Source organism: Aquila chrysaetos, chromosome 8 (genome assembly GCF_900496995.4).
Source record: "Aquila chrysaetos chrysaetos chromosome 8, bAquChr1.4, whole genome shotgun sequence".
Classification (NCBI taxonomy): Eukaryota; Metazoa; Chordata; class Aves; order Accipitriformes; family Accipitridae; genus Aquila; species Aquila chrysaetos.
This window is the reverse complement of record NC_044011.1, coordinates 39,605,944-39,633,861: the sequence shown is the minus strand read 5'-3', so window position 1 is coordinate 39,633,861 and position 27,918 is coordinate 39,605,944.

Here is a 27,918-nt window from a genome sequence, read left to right as displayed (position 1 = left end):
GCCGTAATAAAATTGTAGTGTTCTAGCCTGCATGTAATTACAGGCTAATAGATTTCTTCTTAAAGGGCTTAATGCAGAGAGGGGCCCCGGTTGCTGAGCACTGCGGGGACCCTGGGGCTGTGCCCACCCACTGCTTCTGTGGTGCCAGCGCTTCGGGTGGTGGGTGCAGGGGGTCCCACCCCGCTGCAGTCCCTGCCGCAGCCCCTGGGGGACTGCTTTCTGACGAGGATGTCGACTGGGTGCTGCGGAGAGCCCCAGGGAGTGGGTGCTGGCAGAAGGGACTCCCGCTGCGGGGGGGGATTAGAGGCTCTTGGCTGCTTCTCACTCTGCAACCTTCCTCGTCCTGCTCAGCATAAATAGAGCAGAGCTCTTCGCCCCTGGCCGTGCTCCTTGGGTGCCTGTTGAGATGGTAGGGAGCATTATGCCTGGAGGTTATTCAGTTCACAGATTAGGAGGGACTTTATTATATGGCGTCGGCTCCCTTTTGGGGCGTTTTGCTGGGGGGTGGTGGTTGTTGTTTTCTCTCCAGGTGCGCTGCAGCCCCAGCTCTGCTGCGAGCAGAGCCGGGCCAGCACTGTGCAGAGCGAGCAAGCGTGCTGCACCGGGATGTTGGCCAAATCCAGCCTTGCTCAAGTGCTATGCCACGAGGGCTCCAGCCCAGAGGAGAAGAGCCCCGTCCCAGGCAGCGGGCAGAGGACAAGGGGACGCTGCAGCCCTTTCTCAGCCGGTGCCGCTCCAGCGCTGCAGGTGAGCAGCAGCGACCTTCACCAGTGCCACGGTTAGGCAACAAGGTGGAGGGAGCTAGCCGCGAGCGTGGAAGCGGCGTTGGGTGGCTCCAGCCTGGGCTCCCGCAGCACCCCACGTCCTGCCCCTCACGAGGACAGTGCCGTTTGCCTGGGCTGACGTGCCAGGGTGCCTTCGCAAAGCCAGCCCCGGTGACGGTGCCCGGCGGGACTGGCCAGGGCTCTCGGCGAGGCCACGGCACTGAAGCCAGCCAGCCCTGGGCAACCTGACTTCCTCCGCTAACACCCTGCAAAGCCGCGACTTCAGGCCCCGCGCCGCCATCTCGCCCCGCTGCAGGGAGGCGAAACTGAGCACGGAGCGATCAAAGGGAGCGAGCAGAGAGTGTCGTCCCCTCCAGTCTTGCCCCGGGCCCTGCCTTTGGGCTTCTGAAGGCTTTGCTCCAGCGGTGTCAGTTCTCATTAATCCACGCATCAAAGCCGGAGCTGCCAAACATCCTGGAGAGATCACGCCGGCTTCCTAAGCGGTGTCGCGGACGGGGGAGGCGGAGGGGAAGCTGTGCAGGGAGGCTCAGAGCTGGGCTGCTCGGGGCAGAGCGTCTGCCGTCATCGGCAGCGTGCTCCCCTGGGGCGGGCGGGAGCTGGGCTCCTGCCCTTCGGCTCTTGCACACGAAGCCCTGAGGGAGGCGGCCAGCGGAGCTGTGAAGGGAGGGTGCGAGATGTCTCCCGGACAAGGGAATGCCCTTCTGCAGTGCGACCTCCCATGCACTGCCTACGTGCAAGCGAGAAAAACAGATTTTGCAAGAAAACACAAAAAAAAGAAGAGAAGGTGTTCCTGCGTGCTGGAGAGTTTGACTTGCCCTGCTGCGGTCCTCTCTGCTCTGCTGTTGCTGCGAGACCGGGTTTCCCTGCTCTGCTCCGCTGTGGCTCAGCATCCCTCCAGTGAGCTAATCAGGTCAATGCATTTTTAACACAGCATAGGAAATCTTTATATTTTTTGTCATACTCATTCTTCTCCCTGGTCTCTCTGTAGGGGGCTGAATTATTTAATGCTGAATATCAAGTGGAGATGTTTTCCTTTTGCCGGGCTGCTGACTGTGCACTTTAGGGCTGGAAAGATTGGCAGATGGCTGCTCTCTGAGGTGGGTGGAGGGGGAACCCATCACACGGAGCAAATTACCCACTTAGAGCCAGATTTACGGAAGAACTCGAGTCCCGCTTCCAGGCGTGTAAATAAACAGGCCAGATTTGTCTAGGGGTGAGCACCCAGTGCCTCCGCCGAGCTGCTGCCAGGACCACCGACCACTCGCAAACCGTGCGGTTCCCTGTCTCTGTGCGCACCGAGCCTGTCTGCTGAAGTTTGGGTGTTTATTTCCGTCCTGGGAAAGGGCTGGAAGAGCGGAGTGGGAGAGATCCGGCAAGCCGGCAGCCTCGCCCCAGCAGCTCCCTGGTTTGTGCCTCTGGGGGAGCGATCCCACGGGTCTGCCGGGGCCAGCGGTGCCCGTGGCGGTGGGCAGGGGTGGCCCATAATTGGGTGACGGTGAAAATATGTCAACGGGGTGCAGGTCGCGTGTGGCGATTATCACACGCCAGGTGAATAAACACAAAGGGCTGGTTTGTGTATCGGGGTTTATCTTTTCCATTAATGGCTTTCTAAATTGGTGGCAGTGGAGCAAAAAAACCCAATCTGAACTCGGAGCATGCATGATTACTATTGTAATAACCTTGGCTAATAAGAATATGATGTGGTGTTAGGCTGGGAAAGAAAACACATTTCTCATTAGCTTTTTGATTAATTACTCCATATAATTTCCTAGGGGGACATGCCTGGGACTGATTGCCTTTGCTTTTGACGCGTGGAAGTGGTTTACCTTAACTTAATAATTTTCTCGGTGACATTTTAATGGCAGTCCTCAATTAATCTCCAGTCGGCCAGAGGCCGCGCTGCCTTGGCCGGGCGGAGGGCAGGCCCTCGCGCTCCCCTTGCTCTTCTGGGGGCTTCAGCCCACCCCCATTGCCCACCCTTCTGCAGAGCAGGGGGGGAGGGCAGGGCAAAGGCAGCTGCCATTGCCGGGGCGAGCGGTGCTCCGTCGGCAGCCGTCGGGGCAGGGCTGCCCTGCCGATGCTGCCCGGCCGAGGCACCGGGGCGGCATGGAGCCGGAGCATCTCTGTTGCGTGGGGCTGGACCCCCTGGTCCTCCCCTGCCCCAGTGCTGCTGGGCCGCCAAGTGTTTCCAATACCTGGGAATGTGACAGCTGCGCAGCCGCTTCCTCGCTTGGCAAGCGCTGCCAGGGATCCAGCTGTTAGAAGGCATATGTTTACATGGCTTGGAAGCGACCAATTTCCTTCCTTGCATTACAAAATAAATATTTTACGGGAGCTCAGATATTCAAAGATCGTTTGATGTTGCCACATGGAGCGGTATCAAATGAGGGTGGGAAGGAGGGGAAAAAAGGAGAGAGGAGCAAGCGGAGATTCATTTCTTTCCCTTGCTGAAAATGGAATTATGCTGCATGTTTCTGCATCATAAAATTACCCAGAACGTTGATTTCTGCTTACTGTTTCAGGAGCAGGTGCTTGGCTTGCACCACTGGAGCACCACAGCGGGCCATGTCCTGTGTGGCTGCGGGTGGCAGTGCCACACGTGGGAATGGTCCTGGCGGCACATCCTGCCCCCCGGACGTGCGTCCCACATCCCAGGCGCGTCCATTTGCTGATGGCATCTCCACCTGCGCGGTGCGAACAAAAGCCCCCCAGCACTCTCCAGCCGAGCCCGTGCTTTTAGACCAGAATTAAAACGTTGGCAGGTCCATCCTAATTTCCGCTAAATAAAATGTCAGGGTCATTCCCCGTCTCGCCCTGCTAGCCTGACATTTCTGGGGGTATTGTCTGAGCACCGATCGCCTGCTGCTGGAAGTTGTTTGCCACGGACCTTCTCTGCCTCTGCTCTCGCCTTGGCGCTGCCTGGGACCTTCAGCCCGCTGCTCACCCCTGCCTGCTCTCAGGGGCTTGCAACAAACAAAAATAGGGCCTGGCACGTGCTAGTGCTCCTCACAGGAGGCTTTCTAGTGCAGTGGCTGGAGCCAGAGTGAGATGTTGGCCCAGCAAAAGGGCAAAGATGTGGAGAAGGACCTGCAAGTGGAAAAATCGCCCAGGGCTGATGACTGCTGGCATCCCCGCGGTCCTTGGGCTGCTGCGGTGCAGGTGGTGGGGAGAGCGGAGGGAAGGGAGATCACGGAGGAAGCAGACAGATTTTAAAAGCAATGGTTCATGGGGTGCAGCGGTGGGGACCAGGAGCAGCTCATGGCAGAGCCGACCTTCCCTGTCACAGCCAGTCCCTTCCCGAGGCTTTTCCCGGGGCTGCGTCGGCGATGCTCAGCCCGTGCTCATGGTACAGGGCAGCTGCCTGCTCTGCCCGTGCCACGGCTGCAGGATGGAGGGACCGAAGTGGGTGGTGACAGGTCCCAGTCCCCAGGAGCAGGGATGCAGCCCCAGACTGCAGAGCGGAGGGAAGCCTCTGCCATGCATGCTCGTAGACCCGCTTGACAGCTCAATGCGAGCGGGATTTGCTCCGAGAGCCGGGCTGAGAGGCAGCGGGGAAGGCTGACGTGATCAGCCGAGCATGCAGGGAGGATAGACGGGATTACCGCCCAGATCCTGCTCCTTCACATGCTCCGCGGCGGCGGCCACCCCCTCCCACACAAGCACAATCCTGCGAGCAGCGGTCAATCCGGGGGACGAGGAGTAGCCCAAAAGGGGCTGCCGAAGGAGAGCGGGTGACAAAAGGTCCCTGTGGAACCGGTGGGGGCTCTGCGTGGTGGGGCGGGCACGGCCGGGAAGCACCCCTCGGCATGCCGGCCCCGCAGCAGGTACTGACTGGAGCGCCGGGAGGATAAGCGCTGGCAATATTTATGTTTCCATCCAAATGCACAGATCAAAGTCGACGCATTAATCTATTCAACAGCATCTCAAGGATTAAAAAGTTGCAGGCAAATCACGGTCCTACAGTGGTAATGTATTTTTGCTTGTCAGTTGACAAATCGTTTTACAAACCCCTTCTGCACCTTCCTGCGGCCCCTGGGTTTGCTGGTTTGGGATGCGCCAACTTTCAGTCCCCCCGTGTCTCGGCAGCTTGTGCCGCGCTTCTCCTTGGGGAAGGTGCACTGGGAGCACGCTTTCCCCACTGCACCCCTTGTGCTCGCTCGGAGCAGGGTTGGGCAGCGGGGTGATGGGACCGTTGGGTATTTATATTTTTCTCCCTGGCCCAATCAAGTGTTTCTTTCTGTCGCTCGCATTTTATTCCTCTTTGCAGCAATAGCAGGGCCAGGGGCATGGCTGTCTCCAGCACACCGCGGTGGTCACGGGACGCTATCCCTGCGGAGCGGCGGCAGCCACACGTGCCAACTCGCTGAGACCGTAAGAGGGGCCGCGGTGCAACCGGGGACCCTCCATTGGCAAAGAGCCACCAAGGGAGGGGACACAGCGGGGATGGGACTCACTCGAGCACCCGATGGGTGACAGCCCTTCTCTCCCCGCAGGGGACGCAGCCTCTGCTGTCACCCCGTGCCTGCTCAGCACGGCTCTGCCTTGCAATGACTTTTATTTACCAGCATGTTTATCTTTCAAACAAAGTAATTACTAATTAATTGGCGAGGAGCTTGCTTTCTAATCCCTCGGCTCACGGGAGGGAAATCTGGCCATTTTTGTGGGCTCACGCGCATCTGGGGCGAGCGCTTTGTGGCTGGACCATCCAGCTGCCTGCAAACAGCGAGCAGGTGCCCGGCGTGGGAAGGAGGGAATTGCCGATGGATGCAGCCCTATCCTCCCGCCTACATTTGCTGAAGCAGCGGCCTGTCCTAGCAGACGCTGGCGGGGGCCGCGTGGTTTGCGGTCGGGAAATAACGAAGCAAAGAGTGGCTTTGGGGGCTGCGGGAGGCCGGGGTGGGTGGGCATCGTGGGGGGGTGACAGCAGCTTGGCAGGAGCTCGCTTTTCCTCCTCTGTCAGTGGAGGGAACGCCGCTTTGCTTTGCCGTAGCATTTCAGCTGGGTTTAGGGCTTGGCACGGCAAAGCTGCTGTTATCTTGGGTGGCCCATTTGGATAAACACGGGGGCTTGCTGCTAAAGCCTCTGCCTGCTCAGCAGCCCTGCCGCTGCAGCAAACGCCGCTCCACGCAGCTGTGCCCCGCTGCTCCCACAACTTTATTCTTCCTGGGGCTCTGCTTGCGGCCGGCCACAGGCTCCAGTGCTGGGCAAAGGGAGCACCCACCCTGTGCCAGCTGCAGCCCTAAATCCAGCGGAGCAGCCAAGGGGTCCCGGCCAGGCACGGCTCGGAGCAGAGGGGTCCGGTGGGGAGGCGGCACTTGATGCCAAGGGGTTTTCCTGCATTGGCTTCGTTTTATTGTGATTCTTTTTCTCTTCTTTCTCTCTTCTGGCCAGTGCCAGGCGAGTTGATGAATTATTCCAATATATATTCTGTCTGGAAAGAAAACACATATCATATATATCTTTGACAAGTTATTATTCTTCCTTATCAGAATATGTGTGCATCCAGCCACGCCATAACTCACCCTTTGCGTCGCTCCTGTAACCAGACAGGAGGAGCGCGGCGGCTTCTTTCCACTCCTGCGTCCCCAGCACAGCCCCGGCTGGGGGTGATGCCCTGGCCGGGGTCCAATGGGGCTGGGGTGATGGGCAGCGGCCGGCCGGGGGGGCCGTGTGCCTCCGCCGCCTGCCAGCTGGGAAGGGGGTCTGGGAGGAGGCGAGAGCATCACGTCGAGCTAATTCGGCGCCTGCCTCACCCCCAGCTGATTGTTGCAAATTAAATTTCACGCCGATGAGCTGGAGGAGTCGGCGTGCGGCGCGGCAAGGGGGGGAAGAGGGCCGGATGGCGGAGGCAATCTGCAGCGAGCGATTGCTGGCGCAGCCTCCCCGCCCCGGCTCGGTGGGCACATATGGTGCCTGGCCGTGCCCGTGTGCTTCCCGGGCACCCTGAGGCGGGCTCCGTCCACCTGCGCTGGTCCTGAGCTCCTCTGCAGCGGGGCATGGGTGCTGCTGGGCCCCTCTGCCCCGTGCCCCCATCCTGCCCCATGCAGGGGGGATGCGCTGTGGGGTTGGATGAAAATCGGTGCACAGATGAGTGAGCAAACACTTCTGGTTTTTTTCTCCCCATAATGACAGCCCCGGACTCCGAAATGAAGCGTGGCGGGGGACCGGCTCTGCCTGGGCTTTAGGAGCGAGAAGAGACGTGCGCCGCGGCACGGAGCCGGCCCCGGGGATGCTCGGCGTGCGGGGTGGGCTCCCCCGAAGGTGGGAGGTGCGGGGGTCCCCGCCAGGTGGTGGCCGTGCCGGAATGTGTGCGCGCAGGCTATGCACGTGTGCGAGTGCGGCCGTGAGCAGCGGGAGCGCTCCCTGTCTCTGCTGTAGTGCTTTTAATGTTTAACTTATTAAGATAATAGCTGTTCCATCTCCGTCGGTTTGAAACATGATCTAATAGGAATCTTATAACAAAAGTTGCTAAGCAGCTAGGACATGATTTACTAATAGACTCTGAATGTGCTGTAACTGAGATGGAAATTAATTTAGTGATTAGGAGATTAATACATGGAGTCGAGCATATCCTTGCCTTTAAAGGCTGTGAGGAACTATTGGGGTGAGGCACGCCGGTGATGCTTTCACGGAAGGTGTTAAAGGTGTTTTGTCTCGACGCCTCCTTCCAGACTTCGGGGTGAGGCTGCAGGAGAGGGGTTTTTAGTGCGCTGCCTGATTTTCCATTGCATACCATATCCTTCCCAGTGCATTCGTTGGCATTGTTTTGTTTTTGCAGACACCTGAGCCTGGTATTCCAGGAGAAAAATCCTGATCCACCCTCCCTGCCTCCAACCCGCCCAAATCCAGGACAGAGGCAGCGTTGGGACCCCGTACTGGGAGGGAAGCGCGCGGGGCTCACAGCCTGCCCCTTTTTATTTTTGTTGATTCTTTTTAGCAACAGCTGTGCATCCATATTTATTGAGGGGAAGAGAAGAAAAATGGACAGTAATCCCAGGAAAGCGGAACATCTTGTAATTATCTGGATAGCTCGGCTGGCGCGGGCGCACGCAGGCTCCCGAGAGCGCAGGCTGACCAGGAGCACTGCTCTGATTTCCCAGCTCTGGGTCATTGGGGAGGGCAGACAAGAGAGATCCGATGTTAAACACGCTCTGAACGCTGCAGGGAGAAATGGAGCTGATAGACAGTTGTCTCTCCTGCTGAAAGGAGCCGAGCAGGGAGCTGATCGCCTCCTGCTTGGCGGCTCCGTGGCTGGGACGGGGTGAGAGTTGCCTGCTTCCCGCGGCGCCCGGGCAAGCGGTCCCTGCCTCTGCCCGCTCCCCTCGCCCCGAGAGAGAGGCAGGAGAGCAGAGCAGGGGAAACGAAGCGATGCGCACCCCAAAGCCTCCCTGGGAAGGCGCAGGGGAGCCGAGGGCCTCGTGCTGCCTGGGCGCGCGGCAGCAGGCAGCAGCAGGCAGCAGCAGGCAGCGCTTGCCACTACCATGGAAACAGGCGTGGGGACGGCAGGCAGGAGCGTGGTCCTTCCGCCGAGCCGTGGGAACGATGCCGCCATGCCCTGCGGCGAGACCCGCCGCTGTGGCCTCCCTCCCCACACTGGTGGCGGGACAAAAAGCTGGGGTGAGAGACAGGGAGCGGAAGAGAATACTGTTAAAAAGCCAGACCCGGCAGCGCCCGGAGCAGCAGGGAAGAGCGGGCAAGGCAGGCACAAGGAGGGAGATGCAAGTGGCCGCTTTCCGTCGGAAGGGCTCTTTGCCACCCGGCAATGACGCTCGCAGGCACTGGTGGGCCCCGGCGCAACGGGGTCCCGAGCACCGGGGAGCATGTGGGCATGGTGCAAGGGCACGAGGTCCCCCCGCGCCCTGGGTGCCCCAGGGGCAGGACGGGACCCGAGACACTGCCTGAGCCGGTGGCTCCTCTCCACCTTCGGTCGGCGAGGGAGGCGGCATTTCCAGACGGGAAAACGTGATCTCTTAAAGATGCTGATAAGATTTCTGACAGAGGGTAGGAGTGTGAGATGAAGAGGAGCGTGTGCGTGCGTTTCTTTTCCCTTCTTCTTTTCTCTCCCCTAGCTATCTCCGGCGCAGCCTTGCAAGAAGAAAAGCTTGTGGGCATCTGTGCTTCGCTTCTGCCTTCCCCAGGGGGCCATCAATATGCAGGGCCTGTTACCTGGGTAAAGGCCCATCGCTGCCTCCGTACCGTCAAGGTTACAGCAGGAGCTCCTTTCTGCAGAGGACGGTCCTCGAGCAGAGCAGGCAGCAGCAGGGATGCTTGGGTGGGATGCGCTGCCCTGGAAGAGGATGAGGATGAGGATGGGTTCCTCTTTGGCTAGGGTTGATGCTGGCGGCATTATGGGGTGCAGCCGGGCTCCAGGAGCTGCTCCCCAATCAGGGGTGCAGTTTTTCCCAGCAGGAGATCCACCATCCTGCCCTCAAGGGGCAGGAGGTCGTGTGAGCCAGGGCAGGTGGACAGGCAGCCCGGCCGGGGCCGGGGCCGGGGCAGTGTACATCCCTGCTCCCCGCCACACCTGCGCCTGGTGCCGGGATGAAGGCAAATATTTGGAGAATGGCAGAGCCCGACTTGCCCAGCGTTTCAGTCGGAGTCAGCAGCCTTTCGGAGGCTGGGATTAATTTGAAGGAATTTACTGGTGGAGTTTGTGGCAGATAGAACAGTTTGCTTATTTCACACTTGTATGGCCGCCTGCTACGAACTGTTTGTTCAGTTTCAAATTCTTTAATTAAAATCAACATAAAACAGATTGAAAACATCCCAAGAAGGGGATGCTTGATTTGCTGGAGGATATTGCAGCAGACGAGCCAAAGCGCTTAAAAGACGCTTGAGCATTGGGAAGCGCCCGCGGGCGGGCGCTTGGTGCTGCAGGTCGGCATGTGCCCTGGCCACCAGCCCGGGCGCCGAGGGCAGGGTGCCCCAGGGCACCTCGGCTCGTCGCCCTTCATTGCCAAGGCGGCGTTTCCGGGCGCCTTCCCTTCTTTATTTGGACGCCCTTCCCGGCGCGGCCATCCTGGCACGGCCCGCCGAGCTCAGCAGTGCCCGGCGCGGCTCGGTGCAGGCGCGGTGCAGCGTCTCAGCCCTCAGCGGAGCTGATTAGAGGCCTCCTCCAACAAACATCAAAGCTTCAATTAACAGGGGCCGCTTGCGACCCTCTTGCAGAGCCCAGATAAGAATAGAAATTTCCCTTGGAAAATGGATTTGTGTTCAGCTGCGTGTGCCGGGCGGTAAATGACCTGCTCTGTACGGAGCCGGAGAGGGGCCGGGGACAATTAGGGTGCTCATTGGGAACCGGTTATCTGAGGGAAACAGGCGCGCTGCTATTTAGCTGTCTAATATCCCAGTGGGAGGGGAAGCAGAATTAAAACCCGTCTCTTTTCAGAGCCATTTGAATCTGAAGGAGGATTCTCCCTTTATGCGGTGGCTTTTCATTTGAAGGGGCTTATTCCTCTCTCCCAGTCCCTTATTTGCGTGTGGCCGCCTGCAACTGAGAAGGACAGAGAGGGGAAGGAGGGCTGGCGGGGTGTGGAGGGCCGGCTGGGTCCAGGCAACAGCATCTCCACCAAGGATGCAGGGATGCTTGGCGAAAGCCGACCAGCCTCTCCGTGTATTCGTGGCAACGCCGGCATCTCCCCCTCCGATGCAGGCGAAACAATAACAGCCGCGCGGTGCAGAAAGTTAATATGGAGCCAGACGAGCGTTTTAATAACTGGAAAGGTTAAAAAAACCACTCTCAGGCTGCGCGTGGGCTCCTGCCAGCTCGCGCTCCTGCGAGCCTGGGAGACCCAGAGTACCATGACTGTATTGATTCAATTATTCTCTACAATGTAATACTCTGCATTTGTGTGATAGCAACAAACAGAGTTGAAAGACATACAAAAATAAATGATCTGAAAGTTAATATGGCTGAATGAGCAGCTCTGAATAAGAGGAGAGCGCGCTTTGGTTTTACATTGTAAAATCAATAGCGTGCAGAACAATGTCCTAACTTCCTCCAGGGACCCGGAGAGGACCCGCCTGAATCGATCACTATGCAAATTAATTGAATTCATGAAACCCACATCGCTGGGTAATTGATGCTGCTTATAATTACCTCCGAGTTATGAGCTTTTAGGGGATTTCATTGATTCCTGCTCAGGGAGGGAGAGGGCGAGGGCAGGTTCCTGGAAGCGCCGACTCGGTGCGGGAGGCGATGGCTGCAGCACCGGGGGCTCCCCAGGACCCTCGGGTGTGATGGCCGCTGCCCCCAATATTTGTGGAGCCCAGACTCTGCCTTGCGGAAGGCTGGCAAGATAGCTTGGGTCGCAGCCCCATCCAGCCCAGGCGGCCCCTGTAAAAGCAGAGCTGCTCCCTGGCACTTTGCTAAGGGGTGCCCGGCCCCCCTGAGCTTGGCCGTGCTTTTGCTACAGCACACCAGCCCCTCGGGCGAGCACCGTCCCCCATCCCTGGGGACAAGAGGGGTGCGGGGGTGACGGGGGTGTGTGCCATGGGGGCACATGGCAGGGCCGGCCGTGGCGGGCGGCCGGTGCTGCACCTGGCTGACAAATCATGTAAGCGAACAGGTTTTATCAAAAGGGATAACAGGCTTACATAGCACATTATTTAAGAAAAAGGGACAGGCAATTGAGCTCTGCAGTCTAATTAGATTAAGTTGATGAGCTCATCAGTAATGAGTGTAATTAAGATCAAGAGCTAATTGCGGGCTGTTTGATGCCCTACGTTAACCGAGTTGTCCCTTGCAGAGCGTGGCGTGGTTGGGCTGCTGGGGCAGTGGCCGGGCTCCCTGGGCTCCTGCTCCGTCCAGAGCTGAGGAGGGGATGCGTGGCTGTCCCCAAAGCCGCTCCTGGGTGCCGGGCGGGAGGTGACGCCGCACCTGGAGCCGGTTCCCAGCGCTGTAGCCTGCCCATGACACGGTGTCTTCTCCCTGCTCTGCCTTGCTCTTGCCGCTTGTGAAGGTAGATACAGCTCTGCCTCGGCGTGCAGCCTTCGATAGCCCAGACGGGCAAGGCCACCACTTGCACTCAAGATGTTCTGGACCTCACTGATTTTATTTTTTTTCAACGTTCTTTTTAAAAATGTCTACCCCAAGTGAGCACAGAGGAAGGTGGACCTCTCCCAGAAGTGATGGAGGTATCTGACCAGGCGTCTGCTCTTTCCTAGCCCCCTCTGTCCTCAGCATCTCACCAGTGGTGATGGGGGAGCAGTGTGCATCAGAAGCTGGTGCATCGTGGCTGGGGCCCCCGGGAATTTCTCCATGAAAGGCTCCCTTGCTGAGTTTGTGGCCAGGCAGGAGACAATTTGGAGGTTTGTGCCAAATGGAATGAACAAAAAGCGAGTGGGCTTGCATGGGTGGAAAGTAAGACAAGAAGAAGTGAGCCCAAGTTTCAAGGGAACTGCAGAAGTTGCTTGTTCTGGAGAAATGGTGTGCGATGATGGTTAGGATTTATCAAAACAGATATAGCGCTTAACAAGACAGACAATTCTGGCTGTGTCGTGGCGGCTGGACTGCCAGTGCAGCCTCTTTACAGCTTTTATCCTTGCTCTCCTGTATTTCATACCTGATCTTTTTCCTTCTCTCCCGCATCAACGTCCCCTCTTCACTTCGCTCCCTTTATTCTCCCACCTTGCTGCTTTCTTCTGTCATCTCACCTGCCCAGCCCTCCTGCTCCCTCGCCACCAAACAGGTTCTCTGCAGAACTGCTTCATGCTCCTCTGGACCCTCCGTGGGCTCTGTTCCTGGGCCGTCTGTCCGGCTCTCCCTTGTCGAGGGGCGGCTTGGGGAAGGGGCTCTCACCCCTCTTCGCCGAGCCCCTCTGCACTGCCGCCGGCCCCAGTGCTCCCGGCACTGCGCTCCCTCCGCTTCGGGCTCCTTTCCTCCGTCTCCAAGGTTACACAAACTGCTTCCCACTCCTCTCCCCAGCTCCCGGTGGGATTTCCCAGCACTGCTCACCTTTTGGGTTTTGTTCTTCCTTGCCTTTCCCGCGCCTTTCGGGTGGAGGGCTGCCTGCTGCAGCCTTCCCTTAGAGAGCATCCCTTGCGCCTGGTCAAAAGGAAGGCAGGACTTGGCCTCGGCCTCTCTCTGGACGAACCCCCGGTAACTCATGGCACAGCAGCCGGGACCACCCTGGGGCGTCCTGGCCGGGCTGGCAGTTCTTGGGGACACCCCGGGCTTTCGTTCGTTACAGCCTGAAAAGCAGCTGGGGAGCGGGGCGGGGGGGAGCAAAACAAACCTGAAAACCCTTCCCAGATGTATGAGAAGCCTGAAATGTCTTTGGCTTCTCTCTCTGCAATAACTGGAGGGGAATGTGAGCAGATGTTTATAGGTCACACTCTGCCTTTTTTTTTCCTTTCTTCTTGACAAAGGGTTTATTTTTCTGTGGTTTATTTTGCTAACTGGGAGCTGTGTCGCGATTTCCCCATTGCGTGCCAGGTGAGAGCAGCGGCTTGCTGGGGGGAGCAGCGCCGGCCATGCAAACCCTTGCTGGTGCCGGGGTGCCGGCAGCCCCCTATGCTGGAGGGGTCCCGCGTGGGAGCCAGACACGGGCCTGCTCCCGGGACGGGGGGACGGCGTAAATGCAGAAGCAGCAAACCCCAGGCAGCGCCGGGACGCGACACCCCGGCGGGGACCCCCTCACGAAGGGGGAGCCGCGAAGGGCTGCCACGGGTGGGCGAGCCCCGGGCTGTCCCCGCGGTGGCGTGGACAGGAGATGGCAGTGCTGCACCGGCGCAGGGCCCCGCATCCCCAGCTGCAGCTCTCCCTGCGCCAGCGGTGGTGGCGAGCTGACAGGTCGCTGCAATTATTAATTGTTTCTAAGAAGAAGTCCATGGCTACTTGATGCCCCACGGCAGCAGCGGGCCCGTGGGATGGCACCCCGGTTCCCGCCGCGTCGGGACCGACAGCGTCTCCTGCACCCAGCCGGTGGCACAGCTGCAGCCGAGGAGCGAGACACGGGTCCGAGAGCTGCCCGAGGCAGGGTGGGGAGGCCCCTGTGGGTGCTCCGGCCCCCCTCTCCCTGCAGTGAGGGCGCTGGAAGCATTGACCCCGTGGGCAGGGCTCCCTGCACGGCCCGCAGCTCTGTTGGTCCCCTAGGAGCTGCAGGAGCAAGAGATGTCCCTCCAAAGTCCTTTTATCCCTTGAGAAATAAAGGCTCTTTCTGCATCCTCCTGGGTGTTCAACCCAGCCCCGCAGCAGGACGCGGCAGGTCGCCGTGGTCCCGAGCACAGTCCGAGTGCCCTTGGGGATCGCAGCATCCAGCCCAAAACACCCCCAGCCGGGAAGAGCCCGGTCCCGACTCTGCTCCTGGGGGTAGCGCCGGCTCCGTCCCCCCGGGGCTGCTGGCACAGGAGAAGGGCAGAAGGGCTGGTCCTCAGGGGCCATGCTCGTGAAAGAAAGATCTTCGAACAGGAGAGATTTCTCTCTCAAGGCTTTTCTTTTTCTAAAAGCTCTTTTGAAGGGGGGAGTTTGGAGTAGAGGAGAGTTTAGACAGAGCTGATTCCCCTATCTCAGACAACCACGCTTGCCTTTCCCTGACTGCAAATCAACAGGACATGTTCCAGGGAAAGATCAGCTCGAAAGAAATGGATTTTCCCCCTACTGCTTTGCCATTTTTGCTTGTATTTCTGAAAGCCGGAGTGACGGGTTGTGAACTTTAGGGAGCGATTTCTATTCTTCTCTCTCGTCTGACATGCGGGCGGAGGGACTGCGAGCCTCAGTAACAAGGCAGGACTGCAACACCTCAGGGGAGGATGCTGGGACCGAGGCAGCATCCTCCTGCCTCCGAAAGCATCTTCTCCAAGACAGGGGTAGGAAACTTTGTTCAGGGCAAGAGGCGGCTGCCAGGAAGGGGCAGGACTGGGGGAGCCGCTCGCGCCCATCGCCCTCACCAGGCGCCCAGCTCGGATGCTCTGCGCGGGCAGGCAGCACAGCTGCAGAGCAGGTCTCGTCTGCTAATCGCAGAGAGCAATGAACACAAAGCAATGCGAGTAATACAATGGCATCATTTAATTAATACCGAATGACTCTGGAGCTCATACGGATTTCTACATGAGATCCACATTAACGTGAGATAGTCTGATCACGAGAGACGTTAAGGCAACAAATGCTTAAGGGTTAGCGCGGGCGGACGTGGGCGGGCGGCTCTGCATCCTGCACCAGCCCTCGCCATCGCCTGGGATGGGGACGTCCCCACAGGCGTGTCGGGACGGCACCCGCCACGGCCGCCTCCCACACAGGTGATGCCTGGGCGGGTTTCTGGCTCTTTCCCCCCATCGGCCATCCCAGCACGGTTCGTGGGCGTGGGGCTTTTCCGGCAGGTCCCGCCCGGGTGGGCTGGCCGCGTCCACGGATGGAAAACCGGAGAACCAGAGACAAAGTTTCTGAGCTCCACCCAAAGTCAGCGTCCTCCATGTGAGTAAAGCCCCCCACCCCCACCTCAGCCCCGCAGCCTTTTGAGTTTTGTATTAAACACTCATTACACCTTTGGTGTGACAAATGATTGAAAAGTGTAATTTGAAAGCTAAGCTCCCCATCACACTCTTCCCTATTGTTTATTTGCCAGCTCCGAACGGGTTGGCTGCCAAGGAAAGTAATCAGAAGGTAATAGCCTGATATCGGATGAATCCCCAGAGCTGCCAGCAAGCTGGAAAACTACAACCTCGGTGCCGCCTGCAGTATTCATGCGCTGAAAATAATTGTGTAAAACAGCATAGCTGGGATCAAACTTCGGCTGACATTTTGCGTTGTAAGGCTTGCGTTCGGCGCGGTCTGATGTGGTTATTAGTAACTTGCTTGGGGGCAAGACAGCCAAAAGTGTCTCGGGGAGGGACATTGCAACTCGTTTGCCCATGTAGATGAGACAGCATCTTCCCAAAGCAAAGTACATGTCTTTATCGCCGTCCCCTCCCTCCCTGCGTTGCCTCTCGCTTCCCACTCTTGCTGCGATCCTTGCGAAGCGCTGATTTTATTGAGTGTGGCAAGTGGCAGTTCATTAAAAAGTGGGAGCAGATGGGGAAGGGATTGTAGAAGAAGATTAATGATGCGCACCGACAACTGAATCGGCCCAGGTTTTGGAGTAAACGCAATCACGCCGGCTTCCTGGGAGTGGGTAATCCTCCTCTGTCAGCTCCGGTCTAGTTAGCCGCCCGCGCGGGGCCGGGGAGAGCTAACGAGAAGGGATGCTGTGGCTGCTACCTTCACTACGGAGCCTGACGGCAAGTGTGACGTGGCTGCTCTTGGCGGGGGACCTCGGCTCCGTTGCCGATGCTGGCAGGGGGCTGCGGGCGAGGGCTGGGAGCGAGCGGGTGCCGTCCTCGGAGGCGGCAGGGCTGACGCCGGCTGACGAGGTCATCGTGGCCGCTGCCCTGCCAGGGGAACAGCCGCGCGGACGGAGCAGCGATCTCACAGGGGCTTGCAGACGCAGTCGGCTCTGTCTCCTTGCCAGGGCAGGATTTCTCCCTCCCTTCCTGCCAGCTCCGCTCAGCCTTGCTCGCCGCCCGCCGCTCCCAGCGGCAAGCCGAGCTTTGCACATTATCGCTGGCGGCGCCGGCGCCTGGCTCTGGAAGCCAGCTGGCACTTGGGCGGGTGATGGATGCCTGGGGCGAGACCGAGCCCGGCTGCCCAACCGCGGGCTGCCCGGGCGCTGCCGCCCTGCCCGGCACCCGTGGGATGCGCAGCGGTCCCGGCCGGCGGCATGGGGGGCCGGGTGGCGCAGCCACGCCGCTTGCTTGGGAAAACAGAGATGTCAGGCCCGACACGGAGGAGTGGGGCTGCTCATTAAGCACGCTAAATTTCTGTCAGCAGCCTCTTTGCCCCGCCATGACAAAGTTCACCTTTCCCTACCTGCTTTGCTTGTCCCGGCCGCGCGTCTCCTTTCATTTTCTGACAGCGCTGACCTATCCGCCAGGCTTTGCTGCACGCTAATAGAAAGGCCATACACCAGTGAGCATCTCTGCCGCTGGATTTAAATACAGGGTACATTTGTCTTTCAGCAGGACGGCTGGTTCCTGCCAGCCTCCCCTCAGGAGGACAAGCCTTTCATTATTGATGTGACTGTAATTTTGCTGCAATTTACAGAAAAGTGCCCGACGCCTTGTTTAAGCGCCAGCAGGGAGGGGAGCGGGATGGGGCTCGTTTGCGCGGCGCGTCAAGCTCCCGGGGGGCTGCCACACCTCGCTGGCGCCCCAGGGGATGCTGCCCCTCGGGGGGCTGCAGAGCGGGAGCCGGGTGGGACAATGCGGACCCCCCGGATCCATCCGGGTTGCCGTCCCCGCTGACGGGATGCCGTGGCTCAGGCAGGGGGGCTGTCGCTGCTGCCGTCCCCCCCCTCGCCCACCGCCTCGGCCACCCGGCACAGGGGGATGCTACCGGGGAGGGCCGCTGCCCAGCTGAGCTGCCGCCAAGGGCGTAAATAATTTAATAAAGGAAGGTTTGAAATTATATCGTCCTAAATAATATAATAAACCCTAATTTACTCACATTTATCTCCTGGAGTTTTTTCTGAAAGCAGTAATCTTGCATCTTCTACAGTGATGGATTAGCAGGAAGGAAACTCCGCTGGGGAATAAAAACCCACATCGTGTAGTTTTTGACATGTTATTATTCAGTTTTATCTTGGGTTGCTCATTCCTGGGCCATTACTCATGTTCACAGGGATTTTTCTCCCCCCTTATTTATTTATTTTTATCGTGACCAGAAGCAAAGATGCTAGCAAATCACCCCGCCTCTCCCTCCTCCCTTTGGAGGGGTGGTGGGTGCAGGGACCGCTGTGGCACGCCCGCGAGGAGTCTCCCATTGGCACCCCATGCATCGGGGCACTCCGCAGAGACCGGGGAGGAGGCTGCCACGCCGGGTACTGCTCACCCACCGCCGGCTCAGTCGCCCTCCCCAGCAGCGCTTCGGCCGCAGCTGAGCCCTGCTCCTCGGCCGTGGGCAGGGAGGGACGGGACTTAATTAGCCCCAGAGTTTCTAACGGATCCGATCGATGGAACCGATTATAACTGTGAGGTCTCGCTGGTTTCAAGGCGCTTAATAAAATACAATAAAAGGGGAGCCGCTGCCCACGGTGAGCGGGGGGGCTTCGGCAGGGCAGGGTGCGGTGCCGTGGGGGGTGATGCTTCAGGCAGCAGCCGGTGCGCCAGCAGCAGCCGGCACGCCGGCACGGTGTGCAGGGAGCCGAGAGGGGCTGCACGGGCAGCACTCCTCTCGTTCGCTGTGCAGGGCGGCTGCAGTCGTTAACGCTGAGGACGTGGGAGTCCGCCGTCACTAGCTTTAATTATTGCTAAAACTCTGTCTTCCTTGCTTATTAGCAGTTACGCGTGGCGGTACTCAGGATGCAGTGCCCCGTAGTTTTTCCCTTGGAGGGAAGGATTTTTGGCTGCCTTGCTTAAAGTCACAATGAGGTTATTAAATAACTGCAAATTACACGAGTAACGCCTGGGATGGTGGCTCTCTTATTTATTACCACTGCTTTGTTTATTCCCAGGCTTGAAAGAAATGGTGGAAATTCAGGTGGCAGCCAGGGCCCGGCGCTGCCATGGCAGAGCTGCCACGGCACGGGGTCACCCCCAACCTCAGCATCGGGTGCGGAGCATGTCAGACCAGCCCTTCCCAGTGGCATCTCCTGGCGAAACCGGTCCCCCCCCCGGCGGTGGCCAGCAGACCTCGGCTGCCCCCAGCTCCCTCTGCCCCCCGGCTAGCGCTCCTGCCTGAGCAAGGCTCCTGGCAAGGCACAGGCAAGCAGCAAGCGCTTCCTCTGTGTACAAAATATAGAGCAGCTTTGTGTTTGTTTATGTTTAGGATAAAGTATGCCTGTTGCATATACATATATACGTGTGTATACACACACACAGGCTGCACAGGGGATGGGCTGGGAAGTGCGCAGCTCTCAGCGGGGAGGGGCTGGCAGAGCACGAAACCCTGGAAGGCATCCAAACTAGACGAGCGAGAGTAAAAACAAGCCCCCCGGCTGATGGTGGGAGGCAGGACCGCTTGCATTTCTCCTCCAGCACCGCCAGCCCGGCAGCCTCGGCAGCCCCGGCAGCCCCACTGCGGCAGGTGCCATCCCTGGGGCTCTGCCGGCTCCTCCTGCCCCCCTCCCCAAATGCGTCCTTTGCATCGGTGGGAAAAATAAAGCACCCTATAACGCTGAATTAGCGGGGCGTAGAGCGGTGTTCTGCTTCGTTGAGGGGGGATGCCGCCAAGCCCGGTGTCCCACACCGCCGGGGTCCAGGCAGACCCAGCGTCTGCGGGCGTTTGACGCATCTGCACTTGCCGCCGTGAGCCCAGCTAGCCAGGCAGCCTGCTCCCTGTTTGACTATCCCTCTCCAAATTTGCTTAGCTCAAGCTGGAATCTGCAGTAAGCAAACGACTTTCTGTTTATACTCGGCGCTAATGAAGAGGCAGTGAACGCTGCCCATTAATAACTTCGAAGATGACGGTGTTTGCAGAGGGCCTGTGTACAGCATGTCGTGTTTACCGGGCAGTGCCCGCCCAGCCATTGATTTCCCAACGAGCACAGGCTCTTCAGCTGCGCCAGCATTTGGTTTCTTCCAGCGGGAACTCCTCTGTACCAGGCAGGCAAGGCTGGGAGGCCACCACGCACCACAGGGATGGGACAGCTTGGGGGAATCCCACTTGCTGCTTCATCCCAGCACCGGGGAGGGCTTCTCCTACGCCGGGTTGCACTGCTGCCTTGTGCCCTGCCCTGCCGCCACCAGAAACCTGTGGCCGGGCTGATTTCCCCAAAGCTGGCCGCCTGCCCTCACGGGGAGCCCACGGAAATCACGTTTATTTGCAAATAGGGATGTTATTGAGCCAAATGAGCGAGATTATTAGGGGCTCCTGGAACTGGCAGCGCAGGCTGTTTAATTAGAGCTCAGCCGTAACACTCATCATTACCCCGTCGCTCCGCTCTGATCTCGGGCTCCGTACCCCCAGGCTTCCCCGCCACAAGGAGAGTGGTGAAGCCGGCTCTCTCCCCAGCTCCCTCATCAAATACCTGCTCAAGACTCTCAAGGTTAGCGCGATGGGGGTCAGCCGCATTCAAACGTTGATTACAGAGCCGGCAGGAGCTGCTAAGATTTCTAATTAAGATTAAAGAATGCACACAGCTTATAAATGCTTCTTAGGAATGTATAATTTGATTAGCTTGTTTTCTCGCATCTCCGTCGCTCCCGAGTTGGCTCAGACGGCCCCTTGCTGGGGGCTCCCGGCCGCAGCCTCACCTCACCCCGCGGCCAGCCCTGGGGATGCAGACTGGACGGAGGGTCCCGGTGCCGCCACCTCTCCCGCAGTGTCCCGGGCAGAAGTCGCCCTGCAAAGCCTCCCGAGGAATGTTTGGCACAGCGGGCAGGACAAGCGGGGTCCCGTGACCGAGTGCCATGCCGCTTTGGAGAAGGAAGCAGCACAATGAGTGCACAGCCCCTGGCCTGGCGTTCGAAAGGGAGCTGCTCGGACTTGATTCCTGGTGCCAGGAGGGCCGCCGGCGGGTACCAGTGTCCCCCGCCCCGCCGCTGGTCCTGGTCGCAGCCCATCCGCCGACGTGAGGCAAGCCCAGAGCCAGCAAGAGCTCTCCACCCTATGTACCTGAGCGGGGGGACAGCTGTGCATCAATATTTATTCGAAACTCCCAGGAAACCTGGATGAAGGGTAATTATCTCAGCTCAATCAACCCGGATTAGCATAACGTCAAGTCACCCATCAGACCGGGGGTTTGATTTCTGGGATCAAAGCGGCACGCTGGAGCCACTGATTCAGCAGAGGCAGGAGAAAAGCCCCATCCTCGGCTGCTTTTGTATTCCCATTAGTGCCAAGTTAACTTTTTCCTCCCAAACTTCCCAGGGGCATCATGTGAAGTGGGTGCCTCGACCTGCTGAGTGCCCACCACAAACTCCTCGCTGCGCAGGATCGCTCCCCACGCAGCATCTAACCCTCAGCTCTGCTCCCCTTAATTAAGAACTAAATATAGATCTTAATTAAGGCACTGATGAATTTAATTTAGAGTGGCGTTACTGCCTTAACTTCCAGAGCTTGACGCCTTGTTTGTATAATGTATAATATAAGCTAAATAAGTGCTTACTTGTTACCACCATAAATAATTCCCTCACAAATCCCTTCAGATACATCTCAGACACTAATCCATCTCCTCCTACAGAATATTCATGGGCAGCAAGCCTCTTTCTTCTTACCCTGCAGACTTGAACGTAAAACCTCCAAGCAGCTTGCGAACTTCCCTCCGTCTAAAATTAGCGGCCGGCAGGGAGGGAAAGGCGAGAGGTGGCAGCGCAGGGTGGCAGGATCTGTAGTTTGGGTTGAACGCTGAGGTTACTGTCTCAGTCCGACATGCCCTGCGAGGAGCCCGGGCTGAGGGTGCCTTGTGTGGGGCACCATGTCCTGGCGGCAGGGCTGGGGTGAGCCCTCGTCTGGCCGCCTCAGCCTCGCCTGGCTGGGAGATGTGGCTTGAGAGCATCCCCGGACCCCTTCACCCACCCACCCTCTTCTTCCAGGTCCCTGTGTAGGTCCCCCATCGCCAGCCGAGTCCCGTGGGCTCCCCGCTGCACGCTGCTGCCCGGCAGCTCCTGCCCTTCCCGGCCGCCGCAGGTCCATCCGTCATCCCGGGCAGGCGGCCCCTTTTGTCAAAAAGCCATTTTGTCCAGAGCTAACGGAGTCAGGCCTTCTTGTTCCCGGGATTGCCCAGCAATTGCCGAGCTGGCAGCAGGCTGCACGGGAGCGCGGGGGGCAGCGCCGGCAAGGGCAGCTGGTGCCACAGCACCGAGACTCTGGTGGGTGACGAGTCCTGGCGGGTAGCCGGTCCTGCAGCCCTCGGCACGGCGCTCGCTGGCGGAGGAGTGTGGCCGGGGGCGCGGGAAGTGCGGTGAGCGTGGGAGCCGCAGCAGGGGGGGTCTGGCGGGGCGGTGGGGGCACTGCCTGGGTACCTGAATTAGAGCCGGTGGGAGGTCAGCTATCAGATGCAACGGGAGGTCAGATAGTCGGGAATCGGCTCCGGCCTTTGATTAAATAACATCCACCAATCAATTTCCTCTGAGGAGTAAGTACAGGAGAACAGCGTTGGGAAGAGAAATGAAAAAGCCTACATTTGCTCTGCTCTCAGCCACGAGCCACAGCTGCGTCTTGCTGGCTCAAAGGATTTCTGTTAAAGCTCCACCACTTTTATTCCTTAAATATATAGCAAAATAATCAATGGATTTTTTGATACAGCCTAAGCCGTGGGAACCTTTTCATGGGAAGCAATGGCGAGTGGATAGAGCTGGCATTAAGGTCTAAAAAGAAACATGCACAGAAAAAGCCACAGCTAAAATTCCCAGTGACGAGGGGTTGAGCGGGCAGCTTGGTGCGTTTCCGAGGGAAATGCCTTGTGCTCAACCATGGCCGCCGAGAGCCGTGTGGCTGCAGCACCCTGGCACGCCGCTCATTGCTTGGTGGTTGCAGCCTAAACTTTCCTGCCCGTGAAGATGGGGGAGTTAAAACTTGACGTCTCCATCCTTTCCCCGGGGATGGTGAGCGGGAGAGGCGGGCTGAGCCTCCGTGAGCAGCACCGGCCAGCGTGGGGATCGCTGCCTGCCCTGCATGCTGACTGCGATGCATCCTTACAGATGAAAGCAAGGACGTGCCGCTGCCTGTCCCTGCCGTGCAGCCCCAGGATGGTGCAGGCAGGACCGCTTACGAGCCATCCTCTCCTCCAGGCTCCCAGCCTCGAGCAGGCTCTGGCGGAGCCAGCAAATGGATACCTTCACTTTCCCAGCTCCCATGCCCATCGTTTTGTCACAACTCTAACACCGTGGGTCACAACACTTCCCGGCAAATTTGGCCGCCACTCTGCCTTTTATTAGGATAAGTGCCTTAAAAACAGATCCGAGGTTGCTCTAATTTACTCATTCCTTAAAGGAAATTAGCCATTTGAGATCCCGCCTAATAAAATCAGCCTGGTGACAAGCGCTTCATTGCCCTGTCGATGAGACAGCCATGCTGCCGGCACCCGAAGGCAGCCCCAGCCCCGGGGGATGACCTCGGTGCAAGGCAAGCGCGGCCCCTCGGGCGGCCGGCCGGGGCGATGCTTGGGCGTGTGGCAGGGGCTCGCTGTCGTGGGGCTCTGCATGGGCACCACGAATGTGCCGGCCACTTCCCCGAGTGGATAAAAGGCAGCCAGGCAGAGCTCAAGGAAAGACCAATGCCAGAGCCATGCCATCACCCTGCTAATGACCAGGGCTGTGCCCGCCGGGCTCTCAGCCTTGCCCTCTTCACCAGGCTGTCAGCATTTTCCCTATTCACCCTGGCAAGGATGTGACCTGTGGCATCAGTGATAAAAGCCGGTTAACCCCATGCTCAGGGCAGAGGGATGTCCTTCCCTGGCGGGGTGAGGACGCGTTCCTCCCTGGCCCTCGGCAGGGCCCGCCGAGACGCTCTGCCTGCCCCGGGCAGGACCGCAGGCGCAGGCAGGTACCGGGCTGGTGCGGCGCGGGCTGGGTGGCATGCTCTGCCCTGCTCTGCTCCTGCCCAGCTCTGCCTGTCCGCTCTGTTTTCCTGCTCCCTACTGTCCTGGTACACATCATTTGCTCAGATAACAGATGACGTGTTTATCCCAAGGGATACAAGCCTGAATATTAGGATGTCAAAACCGGCTGCATTTGCAATACGTTACTGTCAAATGGAAAATAAAAAGGGAGTTGCAGTTATTTAATTTGGTGCCGGTGCAGGAAAGCATGAGCAGGGGGAGGCTGCGGCTGCTCACTGGGCAGCAGCGGGGCTGGGGTCCAGGCCCCCGGTCCCCAGCAAAGGCTGCCTGGGGCCCGGGGAGGGTGCGGGGCAGAGGTATCGCTGCCGGGAGAGACGCCGCATCGCCGCACTGCTTTTCCTCCCCCCTCAAGCTAGTGCTTGAAACCGGGAGACGCAGCCTTGTCTGTGGGCAGGTCGCGTGGGGCACATGGCAGCTCATTCATCCGTGCCAGGAAAATTTGTACTTTAAAAAATTTGCTGGGAAAAAAAAGGCTTTTTGAAGACAAACATCCTAGCTCCTTAGGGAGGGCTCTGAGTTTGCAGAATACCAATTAAAAATATAAAAGTGCTTTTAAAAAAAATCTATACAGCCAGGTTCTGAGATCAGGAGAGGGGACTGGGGGCGGCGGGGGGGAGATGGCACATCGTGTCCTTTGGCAATAACAAGTCGAGGGGAGGGAGGAGGAGAACTGAAGCAATATAGCACCGGTACCGCAGCAGTGCCTGCTGGAAATCAAAGGCAGGTTATTTATACAGATGCCTCGGCCCTTTAGCTTGCAAGAGACAGGTGTGTTTCTTCTGGACTGGAAAGCTGCCCCACTCCCAGAAATCAGTTCTTGGAGCGGGAAGGGAAAGAGCAACTTGCAATTACAGCCCAGCGAGGCCGGTGCTGAATAAAACGTCGTCCACCCTCACCGAGCGCCTGATGGCTGGAGCATTGCGGCCCCTGCGGAGAGGGGCTCCTGTCTAAGGAATGAGGAGAAGGCACCAAGCCGGGCAGGATTCCTCCTTTCCCACGGATGGAGACCGAGGCAGCCCCTGTGAGCAGTGCTGACCCGGCGCGGGGCACGCAGCAGCTCCCGTCCCAGGCACAGGATGGCGGGGGCCGGGGGGCAGCGGCAGTGCGTACCCGCCGAGGAGCCACGTCTGCCACCTGTGCTGGTTGCTTGGCTCTAATGACACCATCTTCACACTTCTGCAGGCGTTTGTGGTGTAAAAAGCCATTTCTGCAAATGCTCGTTGGAGTTGCGCCTTCCGCAGCGCTGACGCTGCGGTGGGACTGGGGGGGTTTGGTGGCCGGGGAGAAGGGAGGATGGTGGACCTTAGCAAGCACCCGCGGGGTATATAATTGATAAATCAATCAGTGCCCATGAAGCTGTCTTCTAAACGTCTGGTTTTCCCGCTGCAGGCAAAGCAAAGGGGAGAGCTGCAGCATGTGAGTGCCCGGGCGAAGGAGCGTCCCCTGCCAAGGCGAGGGGGGCTTGCAAGGCCTTTCCCAATGAGCGGCTGCGTACCCCAAGGGGTCGTTTTGACGGTCCTCCTTGCCCAGCAAAACCATCCTCCCGCAATAAGCTGCGGGTCGGGTCCGAAGGGGCTGCTGCCGCCCCACGGCGCCGTGGGACCTTGGGCACGGCTGGGCGCCGGGAGGACGTCCACCTCCCGTCCGCGTCTTGTCCCGGGAGAGCAGTTCAGCGTGTGCTTAATGACCCTGCGTGCTTAATGACCCTGCGTGCCCTTTGCCCCCCTCGGAGAACCCCCTGCCAGCCGGGGCAAGCGCTGCCTGCCTCAGGTGACCTTCACGCTGGGGGGCGGTGGGGTGGGGGGCCGCTCAGCCTCTTTCGCCTCGGGGCGTGATGAGTGACAGCCTGCCGGTGGCAGGGACCGGAGCCTCCCTGCTGATGCTGAGATAATGCACTGGGTAATAGTTTTCGACATATTTCATTGAAATATAACAAAATATTTGCATAGCATTATTAGATAAATGGGAGCTGACTGGAGGCAGAGCTCATTTGGAAATACGATGTGAAAATTCATTTAAAATGAAAGAATATGGAAGCTTAAGTTTATGGTAATAGATTGATCGCAGAGAGTAGCTAATGACTCCCAACAAATGTATCTCAGCTGCTGTATCCTTTTTCCCTGCTTGGCTGCTGCCCTGTGCACGCCCGTGCGTGTGCCGGCTCCCATAAGGAGGACGGGGATGCCTCCCTGCCCGGTGCTGCTGGCATTAGCAAAACCCCGCCTGATGCTGTAGGTGGTGTTAGCAAAGCCCCCATTTATGGGGGCGAACCAGAGCCGTGGCCACCAGCTGCGACCCGGCCTGGGAACGCCAACAGCCTGCGGCTCACGGGGACCGGGCGCAATGGAGCGGGAGGAGGAGGGAAAGGGCTGCGTGACTCCGGGATAAATGCTTGGGTTTAATTTCCATCTCCCGATGCTAAAGCAGATTGAAATGAAGCGACCGAAAAGCTGCAGATGAGAGGTGGGGAAATTAATAATGTCATAGTAATAATAGTAATGAGTGGCTGTGCATGTGCTAATTAGTTTGGAGCCCTCTCTCCAACTTTGGTGTGCCTGTGCGTGCCAGTTTAATCAGCTCGCCCACCAGCCGTGCGGTGCGGAGAAGCTCTCAGGTGAGAGCAAACTCTGCTGCCCACCTGAGCTGGGTTCTGCTCATTAGCACCCAGGGCTGCTGCAGGGATAATTGGGCAAATCAAGAGCCTTCAAATAGAGGCAGCCCCGGCCTCCCAGCTCAGGGCTGCAGGATCCAGGCCAAGCAGGACTGGCTCGAGGCAATGGGAGGAGATGCTTTCCGGCTGTGGAAACCTCAGGCAAGTTGCATCCCAGCACTCGGGGCTTTTGTAGAAAAAGAGAAATGTGTATTTTGGCAGTGGGGGTAGCGGAGCCCCGAGTATGGGCAGCTCTTCTCTTTGCTGCAAAGTGTCCCTGTGAGTTCCAATTTGAGAAATATCCTGCACCATATCCATGCATTTAAACAGCCTTGGATGCGAAGAGGCTGCACCAGCTACTGCCTGCCTCGGTGTGTCAGGGGCTGGAGCAGTGGGGAGCTGTGCACAGGTCTCCACTGTCTCATGGGCACGTGCTGCTGTCCCGCAGTGGAGACTGCTTCGGGATGCCGGTGAGTAGCGTGGTGCTGAGAAACTTCCTAAGACTTTGGCAAAGTCAGTGGATGGATGCTGTGAGAGGTTTCCAGGGAGCATGGGAGGAAAAAGAAGGGCTGTGTTGTGTGGGACCAAGGATGATGCAGGAAAGGTCTCTCCAGCCACCTGTGGCACAGATAAAGGCACACACTGAATTTCTGGCTTTCAACACTTTACTTGAGCTTCTCCTTTTAAGCTGTGGGTAGATGTGGGAGGTGAAGCAGTACGGGAGGGAAGATGGAAGGAAGAGCAGATAAAAGAGAAGAGAAAATATGCCGAGCAAATAGGTAACTGCTCCCTCTGTGTGTCTTTCCAGTCATCTGCCTGTCATTTCTCTCAAGGGTTTGGAGAGCAAAAACCTTGTCTTTGGGGTGCTGGGAGGTGCTGGGTCACAAGCAGCTTTTGGGAAGACACTGGCCAATCCTACACTGAAATGGATTGCTGCAGGGCTCTGTTGCTAAAGAAAACCAGCTGGTTAGAGATGCTGTGCTGGGTCCCAGCTGGTGCCAGGTGGCTCCTGCTTGGCAGCCTGGTGGCCCTCAGTGAAGGGTGAGGGTGCCTGGTGGGACAGGGTGATCCTGGGGGCACCGCAGGGTTTTGGCACCTTTCTCAGCTGTGCACTGGGGCTTTGGGCACCCCCGGACAGGCTGGAGGGGGTCAAGCTGACTGAATTCGTTTTCTCTTTGTTTAAAACAAAGGCAGTCTATCTCTAAATTGCGTAAAGAGTCTGAGAGCAGCCTTTGCTTAAAGCTTTCTTTAGAAACCAGCTGCCCGTGGGTTTCTACAGGCAGTCTTAATCTTTGTATTTCCCTAGCAGAGATGGTGCTCAGGAGGTTGAAGAAAGAAAACCTCTGCTCACAGGGTAGAGAGGTAGAGATTTTTCCGCAAAAAATCACGCGTGAGAATAGCAGAAAGGAACCTTGCTGGCCTGCTGTGTGACAGCGGGCTCCATCCCTCGCTCGCTCACATGTCGGTGCCATTCCCATTAGTATTCGGGGCTGGTCGGAGAAGCCACTTAGGCCTGGAGACAGCTTTGCACAGACACAATTGAAATGTTTTTATAAATGACCAGCCGGGTTTGAGTGACGTGCCCTTCTTAAGCTAAATAAAATTAAGGATAAACCTTCTAAAAAATACATGAGCTAAACATGCCTTCTACACTTCATTATGTAAATGCCTCTGCCCATTGCTGTGGCAATTAGCTGCCTTCCTCCAGGCCTGTGGTGGCTGTGCAGCGTGGGATGAGGTGAGGAAACTGGCCCTTCCTCCTCCTCTTCCTCACTAGGAACTAAAGGTCAGCTAAGCCTGTGCCGTGCTGTGGGCAAGGACAGATGTGGGGACATGCAGCTGCAATGCGTGTCAGAGTCGGGCACCTTCAGTGCTGTTGGGGTAAGAGGAGATGCCTTCTCGTTGTCCCCAGGTCTCACAGTGCAGCTGGGAAGAAAACATTAGCTAT